This window comes from Rhinopithecus roxellana, chromosome 13, assembly GCF_007565055.1.
Source record: "Rhinopithecus roxellana isolate Shanxi Qingling chromosome 13, ASM756505v1, whole genome shotgun sequence".
Taxonomy (NCBI): Eukaryota; Metazoa; Chordata; class Mammalia; order Primates; family Cercopithecidae; genus Rhinopithecus; species Rhinopithecus roxellana.
The window spans coordinates 21,725,825-21,749,097 of NC_044561.1; the positions used below are offsets into that span (position 1 = coordinate 21,725,825).

At 47.5% G+C, this 23,273-nt stretch overlaps 1 long non-coding RNA gene across 1 annotated transcript; it reads right to left on the reverse strand.

Annotated features, from left to right (window-relative positions):
* Positions 1-8,416: 8,416 nt before the first annotated feature.
* Positions 8,417-17,319, reverse strand: LOC115892709. Its single transcript, XR_004052605.1, has 3 exons — positions 17,142-17,319; positions 8,969-9,106; positions 8,417-8,692 (listed from the first exon to the last, which is right to left on the reverse strand). It is a non-coding gene; the product is annotated as an uncharacterized LOC115892709 (long non-coding RNA).
* Positions 17,320-23,273: the final 5,954 nt, after the last annotated feature.

A 23,273-nucleotide genomic window follows, 5' to 3' on the forward strand; every position in this document is an offset into this window, starting at 1 on the left:
CCACAGGTGTGTGCCACCAGGCCTGCCTAACTTATTATTATTATTATTTTTTAGCGATCAGGGTCTCACTATGTTGCCCAGGCTAGTCTGAAACTTGTGGATTTAAGTGATCCTCCCACCTCAGCCTCCCAAAGTGACGGGATTACAGGTGTGATCCACTGTGCCTGCTTTCATTAACTTTTTTATTTTTAAAGCTTGTTTCAATAGGGTTCTGTTGGGCTTTCAGCATGATGGTTTCTGTGTTCCATCCATGGTCTCACAGCCCTTGATGTGATCAAGCCCGAGACTGCAATGTCAGACCCCAAAAGGGACCCGGGCATGCTGTTGGAGGCAGGAGTGGAAGACAAGGATGACAGCTTCGAGGAAGCAAAATACCTGCCAGCAACTCCATGCTGGACCAGATCAACTCCTGTCTGGACCAGCTGGAGGACAACCACCACTTCCACACCCACCTCCAGGAGCTGCTGGAATCCAACCAGCAGATACTCCTTGAGTTCCAGCAGCAGCTCTGGGAGCCCCCAGCGATGTCAGCCTCTAGGCTCTGGAAGCCACCGACCAGGCCCTAACCCTGCTTCCCTGGGCCAGGCTCTGGCCTGGGCCCACACTCCCTGGCTTAGATACCTTCCCAAGGGCTGGCCTTCAGGGTCCCCCAATAGATCTGACTGCCTGGGCCACCCTTCCAGCACTTCCCTTGACCTGCCTGGGCCAGTCCCCACTGCCTGACATCCCCTTTCGGGGTCAGGCATGGGCCTGCGACCACCTACTTGCCTGCCACCCAACTGGGTGGGCACTCCTCACTCCACTCAGGCCTTAAGTGTCCACATGAAATGGGTCACACACACACAAAGTAGGGTTCCATCACTGGTAAACAAAATCATCCTGACTGAAAAGTTGGGCCTTTTGTCTTGGTTATTTGGTGCTATTTGGTGGAGTAGGTGATTGATAAGTATTGGTTAGATGGGTAGAGGTGTGGATAGACGTTGACATGAGGCAGTTTTCTTCCTTCATCCTGCTTTTCAACTTTTGAAGCCTAAGTACAGTCTTATTGTACAATATGGTGACTATAGTTAATAACAGTGTATCATATACTTGCAAATTACTAAGAGAGGCCAGGCATGGTGGCTCACGCCTGTAATCCCAGCATTTTGGGTGGCTGAGGTGGGTGGATCACTTGGGGCTAGGAGTTTGAGACCAGGTTGGCCAACATGGTGAAACCCCATCTCTACTCGAAATACAAAAATTAGCCGGGTGTTGCGGGACGCACCTGTAGTCCCAGCTACTCGGGAGGCTGAGGCATGAGAATCACTTGAACCTGGGAGGTGGAGGTTGCAGTGAGCTGAAAAGGCGCCACTGCACTCCAGCCTGGGTGACAGAGTGACTCTGTCTCAAAAAAAAGAGAAAATTACTAAGAGAGATTTTAAGTGTTGTCACCACACACACACACAAAAGATAAGACTGTTAGGCAAGCATATGTTGATTAGCTTGATTTAGCCATCCCACAATATATACATATTTCAGAATATTATGTTGTACACCATAAATATAGACAAATTTTGTCAATTAAAAATTAAATATTGGCTAGGCGGATCATTTGAGGTCAGGAGTTCAAGATCAACCTAGCCAACATGGCGAAACCCCATCTCTACTGACTCTGTCTCAAAAAAAAAATTAAATAAAAATATCAATAATAATTTTTTTTTTGAGACTACTCACTCTGTCGCCCAGGCTGGAGTGCAGTGGAGTGATCTCAGCATGCTGCAACCTCTGCCTTCCAGGTTCCAGCTATTCTCATGCCTCAGCCTCCCAAGTAGCTGGAACTACAGGCACTTGCCACCACACCAGGCTAATTTTTGTATTTTGAGTAGAGTCAGGGTTTTACTGTGTTGGCCAGGCTGGTCAAACTCCTAACCTCTAATGGTCTGCCTACCTAGGCCTCCCGAAGTGCTGGGATTACAGGTATGAGCCACTGCGCCTGGTCTAAAAAATAAATAATATTTTTAAAAACTATGTATTGTCCATGGTAGTGCAGGCCAGCCCTGTTGCATTGAAACCTCAAGTACATCTAATAGTACAGTGAAGAATAAAGTGCAGAAGTAACTGGTAACTGCGGCACAGCAAGAAATTTTCAACCTATGGCTCAGACATTAGACTGACTTCATGGTGGCTGACATGGACCTTCTCCCAGAATAGAAGTGATAAATGGCAGTAGCCCCCAGAGATCTAGACCTTTCTGATGGGGCACATTCCTCATCCCATGTGGGCACGTGAGGCCGACTTCAAGTGCATGTCTGAGGACCAAGGATCTGCGCCCAGGGTCAGGAAGTATGCTCGAAGTCAGGTATCTCCTTCACACAGCTATTTGGCAGGTTCTGTAGAAAAGCCAAGCGACACTGGGCATGGTGGTTCACACCTGTGATCCCAGCAACTTAGGAGGCTGAGGCAAGAGGATCCCTTGAGGCCAGGAGTTCAAGGCTGCAGTGAACTACGATTGTGCCACTGCACTCTAGCCTGGGAGACAGACCCCATCTCTAAAAAACAAGTGGAAAAAAAAGCAAAGTGAAAATAATTCCAGCTGAGTCCATCTGCCTCACCAGTCCTTGAACCCAGACTAGAGGGGTCTGGTCTACTGCTTAGTCTCATCCAGGTATTGGTGGCATAGATACAGTTCGGGGGACGAGGGAGGAAATGGCGCTTGAGGGATGAGACACTCGTGAGAACCACACAGTAGGTCAGAAACAGTCACTGTCAACTACCAATAATCAAGGCTGTCACTTTTCACTTTGTTTATGATGTGCTTTGTCATTCAGATGCTTTTAATTTTGATACAAAGCAGATGATGTTTCTCCTAATGATTGGTACTTTTTGTATCTTATTAAAGAGATTCTTCTCCACTCTGATGTTCTATATATATATATTTTTGTTTGTTTGTGTTTTTGTTTTGTTTTGTTTGAGATTGCTCTGTCCCCCTGGCTGGAGTGGCGCGATCTCTGCTCACTGCAAGCTCCGCCTGCCGGGTTCACACCATTCTCCTGCCTCAGCCTCCCGAGTAGCTGGGACTACAGGTGCCCGCCACCACGCCTGGCTAATGTTTTATATTTTAACTAGAGACAGGGTTTTACCGTGTTAGCCAGGATGGTCTCGATCTGCTGACCTCGTGATTTGCCTGCCTTGGCCTCCCAAAGTGCTGGGATTACAGGCGTGAAACACTGTGCCTGGTTTCAAATATACTTCTTAAGCTTTCTTCTAAAACTGTCATTTCCTTTTTCTTTTCTTTTCTCTTTTTTCTCCTTCCTTCCTTCCTTCCTTCCTTCCTTCCTTCCCTCTCTTTTTCTTTCTTTCTCTCTCTTTCTTTCTTTCTTTCTCTTTTTTATTTTTTTTGAAACAAGGTCTTGCTCTATTGCCTTGACCTGCTGGGCTCAAGCGTTCCTCCTATGTCAGACTCCCAAGAAGCTGCAATTACAGGCACGTGCTACCATGCCCAGCTAATTTTTAACATTTTTTGTAGGGATGGGGTTTTGTCATGTTGCCCAGGTTGGTCTCGAACTCCTGGGCTCAAGCAATCCTCCCACCTCAGCCTCCTAAAGTGCTGGAATTATGGGCATGACCCACCCCACCAGCCTCATTTGATTTTCACATGTAGTGCTTGGATGCATCTGAAATTTATTTATAGTTTGATGTGATGGAGCAAACCAATCCTATTTTTTTTTTTCCATCTAAATAAGCTGTTATCCCAACACCATCCCCACTGCCCTGCTATTCTGATATCTGGGCTAAGTCAAAGTAGGCTGGTTCAGCAGACTCAGTGAAGGTCACACTGTGCCCAGGAGACTTTCTTGGGCACAGAACACTAGCCTTGCCCACACCTTAGAAGCTATGTTAATGAAGGAAGATGTTTCTTATGTTTTCTTCTTTTTTGTTTTTTTGTTTTTTTTTGGACAGGGTCTTGCTCTGTCGCCTAGGCTGGAGTGCAGTGGCACAGTCTCAGCTCACTGCAACCTCTATCTCTGTGTTCAAGCAATTCTCCTGCCTCAGCCTCCCAAGTAGCTGGGATTTTAGGCACCACCACCACCACTGACTAATTTTGTATTTTTAGTAGAGATGGGGTTTTACCATGTTGGCCAGGCTGGTCTAGAGCTCCTGACCTCAGGTGATCCACCTGCCTCGGCCCAAAGTGCTGGGATTACAGGTGTGAGCCACCGTGCCTGGCCTTCTTATGATTTTTTTGAAGTCTCAGTTTAAAACTGTAAGAACTGGCCGGGCGCGGTGGCTCAAGCCTGTAATCCCAGCACTTTGGGAGGCCGAGACGGGCGGATCACGAGGTCAGGAGATCGAGACCATCCTGGCTAACACAGTGAAACCCCATCTCTACTAAAAATACAAAAACTAGCTGGGCGAGGTGGCGGGCGCCTGTAGTCCCAGCTACTCGGGAGGCTGAGGCAGGAGAATGGCGTAAACCCGGGAGGCGGAGCTTGCAGTGAGCTGAGATCCGGACACTGCACTCCAGCCTGGGCGACAGAGCGAGACTCCGTCTCAAAAAAAAATAAAAATAAAAATAAAAAAAATAAAACTGTAAGAACTTTACAGGCTGGGCATGGTGGCTCACGCTTGTAATCCCAACACTGTGGGAGGCTGAGGCAGGTGGGTTACTTGAGCTCAGGAGTTTAAGGCCAGCCTGGGCAACATAACCAAACCCTGTCTCTACAAAAGATACAAAACTTGGCAGGGCGTGGTGGTGCACGCCTGTAGTCCCAGCTTCTTGGGGGCTGAGGTGTTCACTTGAGCCTGGGAGGTCGAAGCTGCAGTGAGCCATGTTTGCAATACTGCACTCCAGCCTGGGTGACAAAGCAAGACACTGTATCAAAAACAAAAACAAAAAACTTTATAAGCAGAGAGTGAAGAGTAGTATAAGGTCATGGTTACAAATCCAGGTTTTAGAGTCAGACAGACGTAGCATCAAACTTTGCTTCCCCTCTAAGATGTGTTTCTTCATAGCACTCTTTGGATACCCTTCTTCGATGGCCCCAGCTAGCATCATCACCTCCAGCTCTTCCCTAGCTGTCTAACTCTACAACCCTACTCTAGATTATAGATGGCTCACAGTGGGAGCCCTCTCTTAGAGGCTTAGGCCGGGTTCCCCAGAAGCAGAGACTGAGGCAGGAATTCCCATGCAATTGATTTATTGAGGGAGGCCCTAGGGAGAAACCTTCGAGGAAGTGAGGAAAGCAGAACAGCACCAGGGAAGGAGCTGAGCAAACACGTGCTTTCAGGTGAGGCCTGACCAGTCTAATTCCAAGGGGAGCGCTGCAGTGTTAGTCCCACTGTGAGGTCAGGGGCTGGATTTTATGCTGCACCACATTAGTCAGCCACTGGCCTTGGGCCACCCCGGCTATGTGTGTAACCTCTCAGACGCCCAGCAGAGACAACTGTACCTACGACAGAGACACCAGCACCCACCAGAGACAACAATACCCACCAATGACAACAGCACCCACCACAGAGACAACAGCACCCCCTCAGAGACAACAGCACCCCCTCAGAGACAACAGAACCCACCAGAGACAACACCCAACACAGAGACAACACCCACCACAGAGACAGCAGCACCCACCTCAGAGACAACAGCACCCAGCACAGAGACAACAGCACCCACCTCAGAGACAACAGCACCCACCACAGAGACAACACCACCCACCTCAGAGACAACAGCAACCACATCAGAGACAACAGCACCCACCAGAGGCAACAGCACCCACCAGAGGCAACAGCACCCACCACAGAGACCACAGCACCCACCAGAGACAACAGCACCCACCACAGAGGCAACAGCACTCACCAGAAGCAGCAGCACCCACCACAGAGACAACAGCACCCACCAGAGACAACACCCATGACAGAGACAACAGCACCCACCACAGAGACACAACACTCACCACAGAGACAACAACACTCACCACAGAGACAACAGCTCCCACCAGAGACAACAGCTCCCACCACAGAGACAACAGCACCCACCTCAGAGACAACAGCACCCACCTCAGAGACAACAGCACCCACCACAGAGGCAACAGCACCCACCAGAAGCAACAGCACCCACCACAGAGACAACAGCACCCATGAGAGACAACAACCATGACAGAGACAACAGCACCCACCACAGAGACAACAACACTCACCACAGAGACAACAACACTCACCACAGAGACAACAGCTCCCACCAGAGACAACAGCTCCCACCACAGAGACAACAGCACCCACCACAGAGACAAGAACACTCACCACAGAGACAACAACACTCACCACAGAGACAACAGCTCCCACCAGAGACAACAGCTCCCACCACAGAGACAACAGCACCCACCTCAGAGACAACAGCACCCACCTCAGAGACAACAGCACCCACCACAGAGACAACAGCACCCACCTCAGAGACAACAGCACTCACCACAGAGACAACAGCACCCACCTCAGAGACAACAACACCCACCACAGAGACAACAGCACCCACCTCAGAGACACCACCCACCACAGAGACAACAGCACCCACCTCAGAGACAACAACACCCACCTCAGAGACAACAACACCCACCTCAGAGACAACAGCACTCACCTCAGAGACAACAGCTCCCACCACAGAGACAACAGCTCCCACCACAGAGACAACAGCTCCCACCACAGAGACAACAGCACACACCACAGAGACAACAGCACACACCACAGAGACAACAGCACTCACCACAGAGACAACAGCTCCCACCTCAGAGACAACAGCACCCACCACAGAGACAACAACATCCACCACAGAGACAATAGCACCCACCACAGAGACAACAGCACCCACCACAGAGACAACAGCACCCACCTCAGAGACAACACCACCCACCACAGAGACAACAGCACCCACCACAGAGACAACAGCACCCACCTCAGAGACAACACCACCCACCACAGAGACAACAGCACCCACCACAGAGACAACAGCACCCACCTCAGAGACACCACCACCCACCACAGAGACAACACCACCCACCACAGAGACAACAGCTCCCACCTCAGAGACAGTACCACCTACCTCAGAGACAACAGCACCCACCGAAGAGACAGCAGCACCTCCCTCAGAGAAATATTCTTTGAGGGTTTTTTTTTTTTTTTTTTAAGAGAGAGAGGGTTTTATTTATTTATTTATTTATTTATTTTTATTTATTTTTTTTTTTGAGGCGGAGTCTCGCTCTGTCGCCAGGACTGGAGTGCGGTGGCCAGATCTCAGCTCACTGCAAGCTCCGCCTCCCGGGTTTACGCCATTCTCCTGCCTCAGCCTCCCGAGTAGCTGGGACTACAGGCGCCCGCCACCTCGCCCAGCTAGTTTTTGTATTTTTAGTAGAGACGGGGTTTCACCGTGTTAGCCAGGATGGTCTCGATCTCCTGACCTCGTGATTCGCCCGTCTCGGCCTCCCAAAGTGCTGGGATTACAGGCTTGAGCCACCGCGCCCGGCCAGAGAGAGGGTTTTAAGAGAGACAGGGTTTCGCTTTGTCCCCAGGCTGCACTGCAGTGGCCTAATCGTAGCCTTGAACCCCCGGGTTCAAGTGATCCTCCTGCCTCAGCTGCCGGAGTGCTGGACTACAGGAGTGCACCACCATGCCTGGATTTTTTTTTTCTTCTAATTTTAGTAGAGATGAGGTCTTGCCATGTTACCCAGGCTGGTCTCAAACTCTTGACTTAAGTGATCTTTCCTTCTTGACCTCCCAAACTGCTGGGAATACAGGCATGAGCCACTGTGCCCAGCCCATAAAGAAGTATTCTAAGCAAAATCTGAGAATAGGGTTGGACTAGTATGATGATGGGAAAGAATTAGAGAAAAATGTGACCTTGGATATGTCTTCACCAAGCTTAATCTGAAAATAATCTATTTTACTATTTTATGTCTGTGATGTTTCTCTGGTTCAATTAAAATGTGCTTTCTCTTTTATTTGAGACAGGATTTCACTCCCATTACCCAGGCCAGAGTGCAATCACATGATCTCAGCTCACTGCAACCTCTGCCTCCCAGGCTTAAGTGATCTTCCCAGCTCATCCTTCCGAGTAGCTGGGATCACAGGCCTGGGCCACCACGCATATAATTTTTTAAATTTTTTTGTAGAGACAGGGTTTCACCATGTTGCCCAAGCTGGTCTAACACCCCTGGGCTCAAGTCATCCACCTGCCTTGGCCTCTCAAAGTGCAGGCATGAGCAGTGCGCCCGGCCTCTCTTTCTTTTAAACATGGTCTCTGTTTATTTCCCAGGCTGGAGTATAGTAGTGCAATCACAGTTCATTGCAACCTCAAACTCTTGGGTTCAAGAGATCCTCTGCCTCAGCCTCCTGAGTAGCTGAGACTACAGATGCACCCGCCTAAATTTTTATTTTTTTGTAGAGATGGGGGTCTCTCCATGTTGACCAGGCTGGTTTTGAACTCCTGGCTTCAAGTGATCCTTCTGTGTTGGCCTCCCAAAGTGATGGGATTACAGGCGTCAGTCACTGCACTCGGTTGCTCAGGTTTCGTATAGCAAGCCTTTGCTTCAGCCTGTTTGATTAGGTTTCTGTCCCTTGCCTGGACTTTCTTTCTACAGGCGCTAAATCCATAGCAAACACTTATTTGTCAAGAACCGTAGCACATGCATGACATGCACACTTGCCTTCATCTTCAGAACAGTCCTGTCTTTGATACACAAGAGGAAACGGAAAGTCAGGAAGATTGAGTAACTTGCCCAAAGTCACCCAACAACAAGCACTAACTCAGGCCTGTCTGATTTGGCACACAGTGGCTCAAAATCACCTTGCAATGGCTGGAAAGTTAATCTTCAGATTTATAGTGAGGCAATCTTTTTAAGTGCAAAGCTGTAGGAATGTTTATAAAACAAATGTCAAACATTTATAAAATGTTTGAAAGTGGCAAAAGTTGATCCTCATTGGGGAAACCCTGGGTGTGTGTTACCTGGTTTTGTTTTGGGGAACTGCTGAATAGAACCATTATCGCATGTGCAGTGAAGACCATTGGCCACTAGATGGCCCTGCAGCTCTTTGCGGTGCCATCGCCAACCGCATTGGCCTGTTGGTTCCCAGGGGCCAAACCCTATGAAAGCAGAGAAATGAGAAAAATAAGCACAATGTAGGGCATTTTTTCAAAAACCGTAACGTACTAAATTAAAAAGTCTATCCAATATTCTGAGATCATGTTCTTCCTACTTTTTGTGGTAACAGATGATCGCTCCTCGCCAAATATTCTTTCTTGGCAAAAACTGACCTAGCTTTGGACACATTTCCCCTCCCCACTTTTAAAAAGTGGGATTATGAATTGCAAAAGCCTGAGATTGGTAAAAATACGAGCTTCTCATAAAAAGTGGATCCAAGGCTGGGCGTAGTGGCTGACACCTGTAATCCTAACAATTTGGGAGGACGAGACGGGCAGATGGCCTGAATTTGGGAGTTTGAGACCAGCCTGGCCAGCATGGTGAAACCCCATCTCTACTAAAAATACAAAAAATTATCCGGGCATGGTGGCAGGCGCCTGTAATCCTAGCTACTCAGGAAGCTGAGGCAGTAGAATTGCTAGAACCCGGGAGGCGGAGGTTGTAGTAAGCCGAGATTGTGCTGTTGAACTCCAGCCTGGGCAACAGAGCGAGACTCCATCTCAAAAAAAAAAAGGCTGGGCGTGGTGGCTCACACCTGTAATCCCAGCACTTTGGGAGGCTGAGGCAGGCGGATCATGAGGTCAGCAGATCAAGGCCATCCTGGCTAACATGGTGAGACCACGTCTGTACTAAAAATACAAAAAAATTAGCTGGGTGTGGTGGCAGGCGCCTGTAGTCCCAGCTACTCGGGAGGCTGAGGCAGGAGAATGGTGTGAACCCGGGAGGTGGAGCTTGCAGTGAGCCAAGATCGGGCCACTGCACTCCAACCAGGGCAACAGAGTGAGACTCTGTCTCAAAAAAAAAAAAAAAAAAAAAAAAGATGAAATGTAAAAAAAAAAGTAATAAAAATAAGTAAGACTGGTACAGTGACTCAGGCCTGTAAACCCAGCACTTTGGAAGGCCAAGGTGGGCAGATCACTTGAGATCAGGAGTTGAAGACCAGCCTGGCCAACATTGTGAAACCCTATTTCTACTAAAAATACCAAAATTAGCTGAGTGTGGTGGCACATGCCTGTAATACCAGCTACTGTGGAGGCTGAGGCAGGAGAATCGCTTGAACCTGGGAGGTGGAGGCTGCAGTGAACTGAGATGGTGCCACTGCACTCCAGACTGGCAACAGAGTGAGACTCTGTCTCAAAATAAATAAATACATACATACATACATACATAAAAGATGAGGTGTGTTGGGCCAGGCACAGTGGCTCACGCCTGTAATCCTAGCACTTTGGGAGGCTGAAGTAAGTGGATCACCTGAGGTCAGGAGTTTGAGACCAGCCAAGCCAACACGCAGAAACACTGTTTCTACTAAAAACACAAAACTTAGCTGGAAGCGGTGGCAGGCACCTGTAATCCAAGCTACTCAGGAGACTGAGGCAGGAGAATTGCTTGAACCCGGGAGGCAGAGGCTGCAGTGAGCCAAGATCAAGTCACTGCACTCCACCCTGGGCAACAGAGCAAGGCTCCGTCTCAGGAAAAAGAAAAAAAAAAAAAAAAAAAAGGAAAGTAAGTGTTGGGCAAGAGATCAGAAGCCAGGGATGAGCATCTGAGAGCAAGCGTGACTGGCCACTAGGTTCAGGAAGCAGTGCCCGAAAGATTCCCAGAGATGGAGCAGGAGTTTTGGAGGGTGCCGCTGTGTGGTGCCCGGAATTCGTAACCTCAAATGCAAAGGGTAGCAAGAAAAGAGGCTGGCCCTAGTACTGTGGCTCCTGTAGGAGGCTCTAGGACTTAGAGACAGTGGGGAAGATGGAGGAAAATGTCCCCTGCTTGGTACAATTCTCCCCCAATCCTACCATTTCTCTCCTGCCTCCTCCCTCTAGGTGTTCTAAGCCCCAAAACTAACCCTGGTTTTCCTAAATAACAAATAATCATGCAAAATAGTTCAGTAGCCAAGCAATTTGATCATTCTAATTCCAGGTTTCCATTTTTCAACTATATTTTGTTTGTTCATTTATTTTATTTTGAGACGGAGTCTCACTCTGTCGCCCAGGCAGGAGTGCAATGGTGCCATCTTGGCTCACTGCAACCTCCACCTCCTGGTTTCAAGCAATTCTTTTGCCTCAGGCTCCCCGAGTAGCTGGGACTTCAGGCATGTGCCACCACACCCGGCTAATTTTTGCATTTTTAGGAGAGACAGGGTTTCACCATGTTGGCCAGGATGGTCTCAAATTCTTGACCTCAGGTGATCTGCCTGCCTCGGCCTCCCAAAGTGCTGGGATTACAGGCGTGAGCCACCTCACCCGACCCTATATTTTGTTTTATTTAAGGAATATGTGCGTGGAGTTTGTTTGGTCAAGGCAGGTTTTAAAAACTGACAACAAAACCAGCTTGCCTTCTCCATCCCTGTCCTCTCCTCAGTCTTATGTCTCAGAGGCAACCTCTGCTGTGACTTCTTGTTACTTCATGCTTTTATCACCCTTCTTCTTTTCTTTTTTTCTTTTTTCCTTTTTTTGAGACAAAGTCTCACTCTGTCACCCAGGCTGGAGAGAAGCTGCACAATCATGGCTCATTGCAGCCTTGACCCCTTGGGTTCAAGCAATCCTCCAACCTCAGCCTCCCAAGTAGCTAGGGCTATAGGTATGTGTCACCATACTTGTCTAATTTGTTTTAATTTTTTATAGCAACATGGTTTCTCAGTGTTGCCCAGGCTGGTCTCAAATTCCTGGGCTCAAGAGATCCACCCACCCCAGCCTCCCAAAGTGCTGAGATTACAGGCATGAACCACCATGCCCAGCCACCATTCTTCCTCTTTTTTTTTTTTTTTTTTTTTTGAGACAGAGTTTCGCTTTTGTTGCCCAGGCTGGAGTGCAATGGTGCAATCTTGGCTCACTGCAACTTCCACCTCCTGGGTTCAAGCGATTCTCCTGCGTCAGCCTCCCGAGTACCTGGGATTGCAGGCATGCGCCACCATGGCTGGCTAATTTTTTTTTATACTTTAAGTTCTAGGGTACATGTGCACAACATGCAGGTTTGTTACATATGTATACATGTACCATGTTGGTGTGCCACACCCATTAACTTGTCATTTACATTAGGTATATCTCCTAATGCTATCCCTCTCCCCTCCCCCCACCCCATGACAGGCCCCGGTGTGTGATGTTCCCCACCCTGAGTCCAGGTGTTCTCATTGTTCAATTCCCACCTATTAGTGAGAACACGTGGTGTTTGGTTTTCTGTCCTTGCAATAGTTTGCTCAGAATGATGGTTTCCAGCTTCATCCATGTCCCTACAAAGGACATGAACTCATCCTTTTTTATGGCTGCATAGTATTCCATGGTGTATATGTGCCACATTTTCTTAAACCAGTCTATCATTGATGGACATTTGGGTTGGTTCCAAGTCTTTGCTACTGTGAATAGTGCTGCAGTAAACATACATGTGCATGTGTCTTTATAGCAGCATGATTTATAATCCTTTGGGTATATACCCAGTAATAGGATGGCTAGGTCAAATGGTATTTCTAGTTCTAGATCCTTGGGGAATCGCCACACTGTCTTCCACAATGGTTGAACTAGTTTACAGTCCCACCAGCAGTGTAAAACAGTTCCTCTTTGTCCACATCCTCTCCAGCACCTGTAACAGCAGGACTTTTTAATGATCACCATTCTAACTGGTGTGAGATGGTATCTCATTGTGGTTCTGATTTGCATTTCTTTGATGGCCAGTGATGATGAGCATTTTTTCATGTGTCTATTGGTTGCATAAATGTCTTCTTTTGAGAAGTGTCTGTTCATATCCTTTGCCCACTTTTTGATGGGGTTGTTTTATTTTTTCTTGTAAATTTAAGCAAATTTACAAGCTCTTTGTAGATTCTGGATATTAACCCTTTGTTAGATGAGTAGATTGTAAACATTTTCTCCCATTCTATAGGTTGCCTGTTCATTCTGATGGTAGTTTCTTTTGCTGTGCAGAAGCTCTTTAGTTTAATTAGATCCCATTTGTCAATTTTGGCTTTTGTTGCCATTGCTTTTGGTGTTTTGAAGTTCTTACCCATGCTATGTCCTGAATGGTATTGCCCAGGTTTTCTTCTAGGATTTTTATGGTTTTAGGTCTAACATTTAAGTCCTTAATCCATCTTGAATTAATTTTTGTATAAGGTGTAAGGAAAGGGTCCAGTTTCAGCTTTCTACATATGGCTACACGGCTGGCTAATTTTGTATTTTTAGTAGAGACGGCGTTTCTCCATATTGGTCAGGCTGGTCTTGAACCAGCCTCAGGTGATCCACCTGCCTCGGCCTCCCAAAGTGTTGGGATTACAGGTGTGAGCCACCATGTCCGGCTGCCACCATTCTTCTAAACAATGTCTACTTTGCTTTATCTCAGTTTATCAGTTTTTGACTTTATTCATTGACTTCCAAATGAGTGATTAATTTTCTTTTTACCACCATTCCCACTTTCCCCCTTCTCCCAATATATTTTGTCACTATTTTTATTAAATGAATACAGCGTGCACACTATTGTGATTATGTAATTATTATTCACAGCTGAGACACATAGTATGTAGTGATTACACTTTCATTCTTTTATAACATTTTGCTTTTCCTGTAACTGTTTTTAAAAATAGAGATGGGGGCTGGGGGTGGGGCGGGGGAAATCTTATTGTGTTGGCCAGGCTGGTCTCGAACTCCTGGCCTCACCCAAGCCTCCCGCCTTAGCCTCCCAAAGTGCTGGAATTACAAGTGTGAGCCACCACACGAAGCCTGTTTAACCTGCCTCATTTTCTTCGTTTCTTTACTTTTTTAAACATATACCTATTGCTATTTTTTTTTTTTTTTTTTTTTTTTTTTGTGAGATGGAGTCTCACTCTGTCACTCAGTCTAGAGTGTAGTGATCATAGTTCACTGTAGCCCTGACCTCCTGGGCTCAAGCAATCCTCCTAGCTCAGCCTCCCAAGTAGGTGGGATTACAGGTGCACACCACCATGCCCAGCTAATTTTTTTACTTTTTGTAGAAATGAGGTCTCACTATGATCAGCTCAGCCTGGTCTCGAACTCCTGGACTCAAGTGATCCTCCCACTTCAGCCTCCCAAAGTGCCAGGATTACAGCCTTGAGACATCACACCAGCCCTGAAGAAATTCTTTATTCTATCCTGACAGTGTGTTTGACCAAGTTGAGAATGAGGGAAATAGGAATCTGATGGGAAGTTCTCTATTTATATGTGAAGGGCTTATTAATTGCTTGATTTTTCCTGTAAAATGATCAAGGGGAAACTTGCTTTTTCCTTTGATGACTCCCAAAATGAGAGTGTGTGGGAATCATTTATCTGAGACAACTCAGGTTTTCTAGAGAAGAACCTCCAATCTCCTGTCTGGGCACAAACTTTCTAGGAGTAGGACAAATGAAAGGGACTGGAAGTCTTTGAGGTTTTTGTTTGTTTGTTTGTTTATTGAGACAGCTCTGTTGCCCAGGCTGGATTGCAGTGGCACAATCTTTTTTTTTTCAAGATGGAGTCTTACTCTGTCACCCAGGCTGGAGTGCAGTGGTGCCAGTGGCACAATCTTGACTCACTGCAACCTCTGCTTCCCGGGCTTAAGTGATCCTCCCACCTTAACCTCCCAAGTACCTGGGACTACAGGTGTGCCGCCAAGCCCAGGTAATTTTTAAATTTTTTGTAGAGGGGAGGTCTCACCATGTTGCCCAGGCTGGTCTTGAACTCCTGGGCTCAAGTGATCCTCCCGCCTCAGCCTCCCTAAGTGCTGGGATTACAGGTGTGAGCCGCCGCACCCAACCTTATTATACCGACTTTCTTTTTTGTTTGTTTTTGTTTTTGTTTTTTGAGACGGAGTCTCGCTGTGTCGCCCAGGCTGGAGTGCAGTGGCCGGATCTCAGCTCACTGCAAGCTCCGCCTCCCGGGTTTACGCCATTCTCCTGCCTCAGCCTCACAGTAGCTGGGACTACAGGCGCCCGCCACCTCGCCCGGCTAGTTTTTTGTATTTTTTTAGTAGAGACGGGGTTTCACCATGTTGGCCAGGATGGTCTCGATCTCCTGACCTCGTGATCCACCCGCCTCAGCCTCCCAAAGTGCTGGGATTACAGGCTTGAGCCACCGCGCCCGGCTGTAATTTGTTTCTTTGAAATTCATACTTGACCAATAGCCTGCATTTTATTATTTTTAATTAATTAATTAATTTTTTTGAGATGGAGTCTCACTCTGTTGTGCAGGCTGGAGTATGGTGATGCGATCTCGGGTCACTGTAACCTCTGTCTCCCGGGTTCAAGTGATTCTCCTGTCTCAGCCCCCTGAGTAGCTGGGACTACATGTGCGTGCCACCACACCCAGCTAATTTTTGTTATTTTTAGTAGAGAACAGGGTTTCACTATGTTGGCCAGGCTGGTCTCGAACTCTTGACCTCAGGTTATCCACCCGCCTTGGCCTCCCAAAGTGCTGGGATTACAGGTGTGAGCCACCACACCCAGCCCACTGTTCTAATTTCTATCACCATCGTGTACTCTAGCCTGTTCTCAAACTTCATATACCTAGGCTCATAGATCACACTCTTGTATCTGGCTTCTCTCATTTAATATAATGTTTAGTTTGTGTGTGTGTGTGTGTGTGTGTGTGTGTGTGTGTGTGTGTGTGTGTAACTGAGGGGAAATTCATGTAACATAAAATAAATTGTTGTAAAGTGAACAATCCAGTGGCATTTAGTACATTCACAATCCGGCACAACCACCATTTGTCTAGTTCCAAAACATTTTCATTACCCCCAAAAGGGTCCTCATTCCTGTGAAGCACTCAGCATTCTCCCCACCCCCAGCACCTGGCAACCACTAATCTGCTGTCCATCTAACCTTTTCTTTTTATGGTTCATCAGTTCTTTACTGTCTGGTAAAATCCCACAAGCAGAGAAGTATTATTCTAAAAAGGCTCCAAGAAAGGAAAGCCAGGGGAACAAAAGCAGCACCAGGTAAAGTAAAATTTGGCCAGATGATCAAGCCTCAAAGAAGGAAAACATTCCTAACCCCAAGATGGAGTCTACTCTTCATCTTAGGCAGAAGGTTCCTATTCAAACCAGTCTTGAAAGCTGACCTGGTGCTATCTACGTGAGCAGTGTTTAATTTCGTATCAACAAAGCACAATTCAGTGGCAATGTTGAAAGAGAAAAAGCCGCACAGCTGGCTTTCTCTGCAAATGACATTGACATAAAGACCAAAGTAAATGTTAGCATCCTGGAAACAGCAGCAGGTGTCTTAAGTAGAACAGCAGCTACTGGGGAGAACTGTGGCCACCTGCTAAGTAGCATCTACTCAGAATTCATTTGAAACAATCATAAAAGTTATAATTTCAGACTTCCGGATGCATTTGATCATGGATCTTTTTGCTGTGTCTTTCTTTGCATCGCTGGGGATTGCTGGACAATTTCTGATGTTTTCTAGACAGGTTCTTGGCCACCACCATATGCTTAGCACCCAGTACCTAGTGTGATGCTTGCCACATAGTAGGTGAACAATAAACATTTTTTGGGGTGAATGAATGAATGAGCAAACCATCTGGGGTACTGACTCGAAAAGTGGAATCATAAAATCACTGCAGTTTAGACTTAGAGGAGAACTAAAGAGAAGGAAAAACAAGCTAATAAATGAACTCCTGGGTGGGCGAGGTGACATACACCTGTAATCCCAGCACTTTGGGAGGCTGAGGCAGGCGGATCACTTGAGGCCAGGAGTTTGAGACCAGCCTGGCCAACATAGTGAAACTCCGTCTCTACTAAAAATACAAAAATTAGCTGGGCATGGTGGCAGGCGCCTGTAATCCCAGCTACTTGGGAGGCTGAGGTGCAAGAATCCCTTGAATCAGGGGGGTGAAGGCTACAGTAAGCCAAGATTGCACCACTGCACTCCAGTCTGGGCAACAGAGCAAGACTGTCTCAAAACAAACAAACAAACAAAAAACCCAAAAAAACAAAAAGCCAAGAACTCCTGCGAGGGACTGTGCAAGGTGGTTTACATGCATGACTCCCTTTAAGCCTCACAATTACCTTCAAACTTATCATGATGCCAGTTTTACAGATGAGGAAACTAATGGTCACAGAGGCTGTCTCCCAGAATGCCACGTCGAAACCTTTCACTTGGAAGCTGAGGAACTTCAGGCCCAAAGCTCTCAGGGGTCTTGAACTAGTCGACAGAGCTAGCCTCGTTACCAGCCCACTTAGGATGTTTCCAGTTCTGCTTTTGGCTGAAGGCACACTGTAATGATTCCAGAAGCAATATGACCATCAATGTCCAAGGAACAGAAAGTTTCCAAAAGCAAAGTGTTTGTCTATTAAAACAGGATGGGGACATTAAGACTCCTCAGCAGGTTTTAGGCAAATAAGCCTTTACAGGTTACCCAAGGTGGCTTCATGTCTCGAGGTCTCAGGAGATAGACATGGATGAGCAGCAGTAGGTCAGAGGTTCAGGTGCTAGACAGGCCTGGTGCTGGAGCCATGGGGATTTGCCAGCTGGTCCTGGCTGCATCACTTTTAACCTTTCTGTGCCTCAGATGAGCAACTGATTAGGGATGTACTGAGTCCCTGCCAGGTGCTCTGCCAAATATAATTTGGCCAATAATAGTTACTGAGGGCTATCAAGTGGCTTATAACCTTTGAGAGTTACAAAGGTACATACATAAGATCCAGTCCCTATTAACTGGGTGTGGTGGTACATGTCTGTTGTCCCAGCTACTCAGGAGGCTGAGGCAGGAGGATCATATGAGCCTGAGTGGTGGAGACTGCAATAAGCCATGATCACACCACGGCACTCCAGCATAGGCGAGAATAAGATCCTGTCTCAAAAAAAAAAAAAAAAAAAAAATCCAGTCCCTGCTTTTTTCTCTAATTGGGTAACAAATCATCCTGCTTTGCTGGAACTGTCCCAGTTTAAGCACTAAAAATCCCCCATCCCAGGAGACCCCTCAGTCCTGGGCACATAAGGCCAATTGGTCCCTGTGGAAGGTCTTGATGGGAAGGGGAAGGGAAACCACACAGCAGCTAATGATGAACACCAACCAGCTGGGGGACATGTGACGTCACGTCTAATATAGAGGCCCCCAAGGGACTTAGGACAGCAGTGCTATACACACCACATCAGACCCTGCAGCAAAAGGAAACACCAAGAGTACTGATCCTTCTTTGTTTAAAAATGTGATATTTTGGGCCAGGTACAATGGCTCACATTTGGGAGGCTGACATGGGAGGATCACTTGAGCCCAGGCTGCCTCCCAAAGTGCTGAGATTACAAGTGTGAACCACCATGCCCAGCCCAAAGCAGTTTTTTTTTTTTTTTATTGTTGTTTTTGAGGCGGAGTTTCACTCTTGTTGCCCAGGCTGGAGTGCAATGACACAATCTTGGCTCACTGCAATCTCCGCCTCCCAAGTTCAAGCAATTCTCCTGCCTCAGATTCCCCAGTAGCTGGAATTACAGGCATGCACCGCCACACCCAGCTAATTTATATTTTTAGTAGAGACGAGGTTTCTCCATGTTGGTTAGGCTGGTCTCAAACTCCTGACCTCAGGTGATCCACCTGCCTCGGCCTCTCAAAGTGCTGGGATTATAGACATGAGGAGCCACGCCCGGCCAGCAGTTTTTAAATCTTGTGTATGACAGTTACTTCTGTGTCAGACACACATAGTCATGTGTGCATGTCCTCCTGGACTGTGGGTTCTTTGAAACAAATTTCATGTGTAAATACCATTTTATCCATAGAACTAGTGCAAAGCCTCCAAATGTGCCAGGCATTCAGTGAATATTTGGAGAATTTGAGAATCAACAATAATTCCTAAGATATATTGAGTACCAGCCCTGAACTAAGCTTTAACTTTTAGATGTTAACTCGAATTTCTTTTCTTTTTTATTTTGTTAAGTCTGTTGGCTGGGCGCGGTGGCTCAAGCCTGTAATCCCAGCACTTTGGAAGGCCGAGACGGGCGGATCACGAGGTCAGGAGATCGAGACCATCCTGGCTAACACGGTGAAACCCCGTCTCTACTAAAAATACAAAAACTAGCCGGGCGAGGTGGCGGGCGCCTGTAGTTGCAGCTACTCAGGAGGCTGAGGCAGGAGAATGGCGTAAACCCGGGAGGCGGAGCTTGCAGTGAGCTGAGATCTGGCCACTGCACTCCAGTCCTGGCGACAGAGCGAGACTCCGCCTCAAAAAAAAAAAAAAAAAAAGGAAAAAACTGTTGTGTGTGACGGTATATTCTAGAATTCTGTGAGTCATTCCAACTCTACCTTTTTGACAACCCCACGAGGTGGTCTTACTATTATTCCCCATCTCTGACAGGAAAACAGATGCTCTGAAAAGTGAAGGACTTATTTAGGATCACCAAATTTATAAGTAGTGAAGCTCCTTTTTTTTTTTTTTTTGAGATGCAGTTTCACTCTTGTCGCCCTGGCTGGAGTGCAGTGGTGGCACAATCTCGGCTCACCGCAACCTCCACCTCCTGGGTTCAAGTGATTCTCCTGCCTCAGTCTCCCAAGTAGCTGGGATTACAGGTGCACGCCACCATGCCTGGCTAATTTTGTATTTTTAGTAGAGACGGGATTTCTCCATGTTGGTCAGGCTAGTCTTGAACTCCCAACCTCAGGTTTTCTACCCACCTCAGCCTCCTAAAGTGTTGGGATTACAGGCATGAGCTACTGTGTTGGCCATTTTTTTTTTCTTTTTTTTTTTAAGAGACAGGGTCTTGGCTAGGTGTGAAGGCTCACACCTGTAATCCCAGAACTTTGGGAGGCCGAAGCAGGCAGATCACTTGAGGTTTGAGACTGGCCTGGCCAACATGGTGAAACCGCATCTCTACTAAAAATACAAAAATTAGGCCGGGCACGGTGGCTCACGCCTGTAATCCCAGCACTTTGGGAGGCCGAGACAGGTGGATCACGAGGTCAGGAGATCGAGACCATCCTGGCCAACATGGTGAACCCTCGTCTCTACTAAAAATACAAAAAACATTAGGCGGGCATAGTGGCGGGCACCTGCAGTCCCAGCTACTCGGGAGGCTGAGGCAGGAGAATGGCGTGAACCCAGGAGGCGGAGCTTGCAGTGAGCTGAGATCGTGCCACTGCACTCCAGCCTGGGCGACTGAGCGAGACTCTGTCTCAAAAAAAAAAAAAAAAAAAAAATTAGCCAGGCGTGGTGGTGCTCGCCTGTAGTCCCAGCTACTCAGGAGGCCAAGGCAGGAGAATCACTTGAACCTGGAAGGCAGAGGTTCCAGTGAGCTGAGATTGCGCCACCGCACTCCAGCCTGGGTAACAGAGCAAGACTCCATCTCAGAAAAAAATTTTAAAAAGGGACGGGATCTTGCTCTGTCACTCAGGCTGGAGTGCAGTGGTGTGATCATAGCTCACTGCAGTCTTGAACTCCTGGGCTCAAGTAATCCTCCCATCCCACCTCAGCCTCCCAAGTAGCTGGGACTACAAGTGCACACCATGCTGCCCAGCTAATTATTTGTTTTGTAGACATGAGGTTTTGCTCTGTTGTCCACTCTGGTCTCCCACTTTGACCTCTGAAAAGTGCTGGAATTGCAGGTACAAGCCACCTTGTCCAGCCATGAAGCTCATACTGGACCCCAGGCAACTGGATTCTACTCTCTGCATGCCTAACCATCAAGCTGCACTGCCCAAGTCAAACTGACTCTTGTAGCCTCAGGCCGCAAACATCATCAACTTGGTTTTCTTCACTTCAAAGATGAGGAACAGAGAGGTGCAAGTGTTAATAACAGTAGAACTAGGACCAGAGCTCTGGATTCCAGGCTTCCAGTCCAAGGGCACATTCTCATGGTTGTCTCTCAAAGCAAGGCACCCCTGGGGAGCTTGCATGTCCTGCCAGGGCCTTCAGGTGCTATTTACTCAGCTAGGTGTGGACTCTGCCCAGCTTCTGGGCTATTGTTTTCACAGCAAATGTCACCCAGCACCCCCTCCAACCAAGGAATGGGAACAAAGACCGAAAAAACATTATTTTGCTGGTTTCAGACACTTTGACATGAGTTTTCAGTTTCTATCTAATAAAATGCAAATTACTGAAAGAGGGGGTTGCCTGAGAAGTGTCGCGTCCTAAAAGCAGTGGACCAGGCCTGGATCTTTTCCATGCCTGGGCAACCTCCAGGACACGGGGCAAGGAATCTAGATTTGAATCCCAGTTCCATTAGCAGCGCATGGTGGCATACATCTGTAGTCCGAGCTACCTGGGAGGCTGAGGTGGGACGATCATGTGAGCCTGGGAAGTAGAGTCTGCAGTGAGCTGTGATCACGCCACTGCACTGCAGCCTGGGCGACAGAGTGAGACCCTGTCTCAAAATAATCATAATAATAAGATCCCAGTTCCACCACTGACAATTTCATGGTCATCGACTTAACCTCACAGCACTTCATTCTCCTCTGAGAAAGGCGGCCAATTCCTAACTTATGGGAACCAAAGAGAGAATGGATGCCAAGTGCTCACACAGTGCCTGGCACATGTCCAACACTTGTTAGCTATCCTTCCTAAAGTTGACTTATTTCAGACATCTCATGTATGTCTCTTTGAAAATAAAGGAAGCTTTAAAGTATAGAGGACAAAAACAAGGCTTATGGTTTTTCCCTACTCTGACTTTTACCTGGCTTCTTCCTGGAAAAGGGTTCCAAGAACTTTTAGAAGTAGAAAGTGAACAAACAAGGGAGATTTTAATCTGTAAAAACAGTCCTACCGATTCCCTCTTTCTCAGGGAGGCCACTGCCTGCAGCTGGAAGCAAATCCACTTAATCAGTAACTTTAGCTCCCTGATCAGTTTCCAACAAGCAGTTCCTATTCTTGAACCAGGATATGCAAACATGGGCACTTACTGGAAGGGAGGTTTCAGGGCCTCTGGGATTTCGTCAGCTGCTCACTCTCCCAGGAGAGCTTGTGGGACCTGTCAAGCCAGCGGCCAAGGACAGAAGGCAAGCTGAACATTTCAAGGTCTACTGGGCCTTCCCCCTTTCAGTTTTTAATTCAGGCAGAACACATTTAAGAAATGCCAAGGAGGAAACTGTGGATTTATGGCTGCCAAGCCAAGTGGGGTGCAGAAAGAAAACAAGAGGAAAGGCCGGGCGCGGTGGCTCAAGCCTGTAATCCCAGCACTTTGGGAGGCCGAGACGGGCGGATCACGAGGTCAGGAGATCGAGACCATCCTGGCTAACACGGTGAAACCCCGTCTCTACTAAAAAATACAAAAAACTAGCCGGGCGAGGTGGCGGGCGCCTGTAGTCCCAGCTACTCGGGAGGCTGAGGCAGGAGAATGGCGTAAACCCGGGAGGCGGAGCTTGCAGTGAGCTGAGATCCGGCCACTGCACTCCAGCCTGGGCGACAGAGCGAGACTCCGTCTCAAAAAAAAAAAAAAAAAAAAAAAAAAGAAAGAAAACAAGAGGAAATACAAAAGGATGCCTACCTCACTGTACAAAGTGAGAAGGCAGGACAGGTGCACACAGCACAGCCTTGTCCTATCTCAGGAGCCCTGGGTTCCAGCCCAGCTCCTGATCCCAAGAGATACCTTTCTTGGAACTCCAAGGGACAGCAGCAACGCTGGCCAAGCCCAGAGACCTGAAGTTCATTCCCATTGCTTTAGGCACAGCGTCAAAGCAGGGAAGTGGGGGTGGTGAGTGTGTAAAATTTAAGGCCAATTGCAGAGGTGGGGGAAGGATATTCTCTCTGTCTTTCTCTTTCTCTCTTACACACACACACACACACACACACACACACACACACACACACACATCCTGCCTCCCATTCTTAAAACAAGTTGTTGATTAAGGTCAGGTGAGGTGACTCACACCTGTAATCCCAGGAGTTTGGGAGGTCTAGGCAGGCGGATCACCTGAGGTCAGGAGTTCGAGACCAGCCTTGCCAACATGGTGAAATCCCGTCTCTACTAAAAGTACAAAACTTAGGTGGGCGTGGTGGTTGGCGCCTGTAATCCCAGCTATTCCGGAGGCTGAGGCACAAGAATCGCTTGAGCCTGGGAGGCAGAGGTTGCAGTGAGCTGAGATCATACCACTGCACTATAGCCTGGGCAACAGAGCAAGACTCCATCTCAAAAAAGAAAAAAGTTGTTGGTTAAAAGAGAAATATTAAGGAAGTATTGAAGGGGCTGGAGGGAAGGTAGGAAAGAGACAAAGGACA